This window comes from Protopterus annectens, chromosome 14.part0, assembly GCF_019279795.1.
Source record: "Protopterus annectens isolate FY-2018-M chromosome 14.part0, PAN1.0, whole genome shotgun sequence".
Taxonomy (NCBI): domain Eukaryota; kingdom Metazoa; phylum Chordata; order Ceratodontiformes; family Protopteridae; genus Protopterus; species Protopterus annectens.
In genome coordinates, this window is record NC_056748.1 from 540787161 (window position 1) to 540793160 (window position 6000).

Here is a 6000-nt window from a genome sequence, read left to right on the forward strand (position 1 = left end):
TTGGACATTTCTACCCCTGCACGTGGGGCAGCTAGGCCCCCAGCTTCTATGTCTATTAAGGCCTTCTCCAGGGCTAAAGCTGCCAAACTTTCAAAAGCTTTGCCTGCCAAATCTATTTCCCAGAGGCCTTCCTCTAGTTCTCAGATTCTCAGTCTTGCTGAGGACCTTATATCCTTAATTAGGGGTTCCCAACCTCACCCAGACAGGGCCTCCCAACCTCCTCCAGACGAAAGGCCCAGGACTGATCCCTCTGAACCTCTATCCTCAGATTACTCCACGGATGGATCTGATTTGTCAGACCATCAGGAAGGGGCCTACTCGCCTTATGAGGATTCAGATGCAGAAGATTCCATTCCTTCGGCCTCCCCACCTGAAGAATTTTCCTTTGGGGAGACTTTACACTCCATGAGGGAGCACTTTCAATGGCAGGGTCAGGATTTCTCTGATTCTAGAAAAAGATTAAGGACCTTTTTGCATTTGCCCCAGCATAGGCCCTTAGCCATACCACCTGTTCTAACTGTAATTGATGATGTGTACAATGATGTCAGTACTGCACCTGATTCTCTTCCCCCGGCCCCTGCCAAACCTGACAGATATTACAGGGTCCCGGATTCTCACTTCCACCTGTATAAAGCCCATGCTGCAGACCCAGAAACTATTTCTCAGGGCCCTAAAGGGGTTGCAGCTGCTACTGCCAAAAATCCCCTACCCTCTGAAAGAGAGTCTAGAGCATTAGAGAGATGGGGAAAAAGGTTTATACATCTGCTACTCTTTCTGCCAGGGCATTAAACTGTCAATTCCATATGATACAGTACCAAGAATTTTTGTTAGATCAGCTGAATAAGAAGCTTTCTTCTCCTGAACCTTTAGACCGTAAATCCCTTCAGGATTTGGTACACAACTCTCAGCAGGTCAGTAATCATTTCTTAAAATGTGGCTATGATGCACTGGAGGCTTCATTTAGATCAGCTATGACTGGGGCAGTAATTCATAGGCATGGCTGGCTGAAGGAGCAATCTTTGCCAGACCATGTCAAGGCTAAACTCCTGGATGCTCCAATGGAGAAACAAAATTTATTTGGCTCCCCTGCACAGGAGATTCTAAAGAAGGTGGAAGAAAAAGCAAAATCTGTGCAAACAGTAAAGGAATTCCTGCAGGTCCAACCTCCGAGGTTCAGCAGAAACTGGCCTACAAAGAATTGGTCCTTTCCAGACACCTCCAGAGCACAGAGGGGCAGGAACAGATGCCCTAGAGGCAGAGGTCAATCAAAGGGTGCCTACAGGGGCCGTCAGTGGCAGCCTGCCAACCAGAGGAGTAGTGCCACAGCGACAACCACAACCACAACCACAGGACAGACCCAATGACTTGACTCTGATTCTGCCTACCAGGGATCAACTGGAAGCTCCCTTGGGTGGAAAGCTGGCTTTATTCTCGAAAAACTGGCATTGCATTACAAAGGATACATGGACATTGTAAACAATAAACAAAGGATACAGGTTTCACTTCCACACTTTGCCAAAAAGGGGCAGAGGCCACCAAACCAAAAGGCAGAGGCTTTAAGACAAATCAGCAATTTACTTCAGATGAAAGCAATAGAAAGGGTACCATCTACAGAACAAGGCCAAGGATTTTACTCCAGACTATTCCTTGTACCAAGAAAAGAAAACCAATGGAGGCCTATTCTCGACCTGTCCGCACTGAACACATATCTCATTGTGCCAAAATTCAAAATGCTGACCCTACAGCAACTTCTTCCCATGTTGGGCAAGGAGTCTTGGCTGGTGACTCTAGATCTCAAGGAGACATACCTGCACGTCCCTATCAGACCAGATTGCAGAAGACACCTCAGATTTCTTGCAGGATCAGAGCATTATCAATTCTCAGCATTGCCCTTTGGCTTATCTACTGCGCCCAGAGTATTCACAAAATGCCTGGCATCAGTAATTGCACATTGCAGACTTCAGGGAATTCAAATTTATCCTTACCTGGACGACTGCCTAATACAAGCGGACAACAAGAAAAAATTGTTAATGGACTTGGCCTATGTCATACACCTGCTACAGGCCTTGGGATACACAGTCAACATCCAAAAGTCAAGGCTAGTGCCATCCCAAAGGATAACCTTTTTGGGTGTGGATCTGGACACAATCACTCAGATGGCTTTTCTCTCAGAAGAAAAACAAAAACAGCTTCCAGACTATTTCATGATTTTGACAAGACAAACTCAGCTTACTGCAAGGAAAGTCCTGCAGGCCCTGGGTTACATGGCATCCTGCATAATCTTGATTCCACATGCCAGGCTGCATATGAGGAAATTGCAATGGTACCTAAGGAATGTATGGTCTCAACACAGTCACAGTCTGGAAACCATGATACTAATCATTCCATGCCTTCACAAGGAATTCCTGTGGTGGGCTCAGGCCTGCCAGTCCAACAGAGGGTTGCCTTTCAACAAACCAAGAACAAGGCAGACCATCACCACGGACGCCTCAGACCGAGGATGGGGAGCACACATGGAGGACAAATGTATCCAAGGCCTATGGCCTCAAGGGCAGCTAAGCATGCACATAAACCAAAAGGAAATGCTGGCAGTGAGGCATGCAATCGAGGCATTCAAACCATTCCTCCAACAAGGACATCTGTTAATAAGGACAGACAACACCACGGTCATGTGGTACATAAACAAACAAGGAGGCACACATTCCTACCCTCTATGCCGGATGGCAATGAATCTGTGGAACCTATGCCTGAATCTCAATATCCAGCTGCAGGCCAAATTCGTACCAGGAAAAGAGAATTCACTAGCAGACAGCTTAAGCAGAACTACCACGGATGCACACGAATGGATGTTGCATCCAGACATCTTCAAACTCATAACAAAGAAATGGGGAATGCCAGAGATAGATCTGTTCGCCTCCCCACTCAACCACCAACTGAAGAAATTCTGCTCAAGGACATACCACCCACAAGCCTGGAGGGTGGACTCTCTCTCTTTCAGCTGGAATGCACTAACAGTATATGCCTTTCCACCTCTCCCATTGATGTACAAGGTTCTACTGAAGATCAGGGAGGAACAGCCAAAGGTGATACTAATACCTCCGGACTGGCCAAGACAACACTGGTATCCGCTACTGAGAAGCATGTCTCAGGTGAACTCATGGCCTCTTCCCCTATGGCCTCTTCTTCTAACGCAGAACAATTTCAAGACCCTGCATCCAAACTTGAAAACATTGCAACTAACTGCCTGGAAAATTCCTTAAAACAAAACAAAACTGTTTTATCTCAGAGGGTGAAGGACATTATCCTGGAGGCTCGCAGACCTTCCACAAGGAAGACATACTCAGCTAAATGGAAGAGATTTCTCATTTGGAGCACATCAAAGGGCACAGATGTCACAGTGGCAAACCTAGCACACATCCTAGAATACTTAGCAGAATTGTTCCACAATGGCCTGTCTTATTCTTCCATTAAGATTCATGCTTCAGCAATTTCAGCAGAATACAATATGGATCCACCTATCTTCTCTCACCCTCTTCTCAGACAATTTTTGAGAGGGATCAAAAATGTTAAACCTCCAAGGAGACCCCTTCTACCTGCATGGGATCTCAATTTTGTGCTGGAAAAATTGACACTACCTCCTTTTGAACCAGCAGCATCAGCAGACCTACAGTTTTTATCTTGGAAAACTGCTTTTCTTCTGGCAATCACTTCAGCAAGAAGAGTATCTGAGTTACAGGCATTAATGGCAGTGCAGCCTTTTCTTATTTTCCACCAGGATAGAGTGTCACTGAGAACCAATCCTACTTTCATGCCAAAGGTGGTATCCAGGGTATCCTTGAACCAAGCTATTCATTTGCCTACGTTCTTCCCTAACCCACAGAACAAAGGAGAAAAACTTTTGCACACCTTGGATATCCACAGACAACTACGCTACTATCTGGACAGAACTAAAACCAACAGAAAAAACTGACCAACTTTTTGTAGCATATGCAACTGGGGTGCAAGGAAGAGCAATTTCCAAACAGACAATTTCAAAATGGATAGGAAATTGCATTCGCTTTTGCTACTCCTTTCATGGAAAGACAGCTCCTGAAAATATCAGGCCTCATTACACAAGGGCTACAGCCACCACTACAGCTTTCCTACGAGGGGTGGCTACCAAGGACATTTTAGAAGCTGCTACTTGGAGCTCCGTGCATACATTTGCCAAGCATTACAATCTACCTTTATACTCCAGGTCCCGAGCAGGGTTTGCAACTGCAGTACTGCAGGGGATCTTAACTACACCATCCTTCTCTTAGTACCGCCTCCCCCAGTTTGGCTATGGTATTCCACCCATATGTTATGACTGCAGATGCATCCTTGAAGGACATAGTACAGTTTTGTACCTACCATAAATGTAGATGTCCGATAGGTATGCATCTGCAGTCAGGATTACCCACCCGCCTTTCCCTCTGTGGTATTCCTAGGGTGCTTACCCCTCTTTCAGCTAGCTGGGGGAATCTATTATGGTGTATTTGTTTGTTTGTATATATATGTATATAATTTTCTACTGTTTGGAACTTTTCAGCATTTATCCAAATTTAGCCTTCCTAGAGGGCACCTGGCATCTGGGGCAAGAAACACTGAGGAAAATGGGGTCGGCTGATGCCTTTATACCCCAGAAGCTCTGACGTCGGGGAAAGTGCAACATCAGCCGAGGCCAGACCCAGACTTTGGAATCCGGCCGACCGAAGGGCTGCCTGAGGCAGGACAACCCATATGTTATGACTGCAGATGCATACCTATCGGACATCTACATTTATGGTAGGTACAAAACTGTACTTTCCCAGGTCTGTTAATTATATATTTAAAGTAGGGTATTCTCAATAATATCTGCTGGAGGACAATTTGTCTACCAAATGCAACTTGCATTTATTTGATTTAATTTAAGTACATTTTCAGTACACCAGACATTTCTGACTGTCACAGGGAATTTGACTCTGACTCCCAGTTTGCAGTCATCTGCAGACTTGGTTAGCTGTGGGTCTTGATTTGTATGTTGCAGGTCACAGAAGTAAGTATGAGACAAAAGCAGTTCTCACACCGAACCCTGCAGAATACCAGTGGTCACCTTGAAGTACTGGGATGTTGCCTGTGCCGCCTACAATTTGCAGATTGATTTAGCCAATTTGCTATCCAGTTTACCACATATGGACCTATATGTAACATTTATTTTCTTATCTATGCTAACTTGGGGACAGTGTCAGATGCCTTGGCAAAATCAAGGCAAGCTCTGTATACAGTGTGATTCCCATCAAAAAAAGCTTATGTTACCTTCTAAAAGCAGTTAACCAGGTTCATTAGGTAGGACCAATAATTTACAAAACCAAACTGTTGTGGATGTAACCTGATGAGAATTTTAACATCAATGTTAATCATGTCCATTATAATGTATTCTATGGCCTTACAAGTAAGACAAAACTCATCAAGATGATGAGTCTTTAGATTCTGGGATCAGCAGCAGGGACACCTTTATAGAGTGGCATCACCATTGCTGTACACTAAACATCTGGGGCTGACCTGTAGCCAGTCTTAGGTTAAATTGCTTATACAGAGGGCGTGCAAGGGCAAAGTTAGTACTCATAGTTTCATAGTTTAGTACTAGGCTATCTGCCCTGGGGCATTTATAAGCCTAGCCATAGTGATGTGGCTGTCGCCACCCCATGTATTGGTACAAATGTGTACGGAATAGATTTAGAATACTGTGCCTCTGTCTATTAGTGACACAGTGAAGACCCCCTTACATAATAGACTTAGTTTACTGTGCCTCTGTCTAGTGTACAGAATAGATTTAGAATACTGTGCCTCTGTCTAGTAGTGACACAGTGAAGACCCCCTTACATAATAGACTTAGTTTACTGTGCCTCTGTCTAGTAGTGACACAGAGATGACCCCTGAGGTAAACCTACGATCTCCCATCCACTCATCAAGATTTCTAATAGTGGGCTCTGTAACATG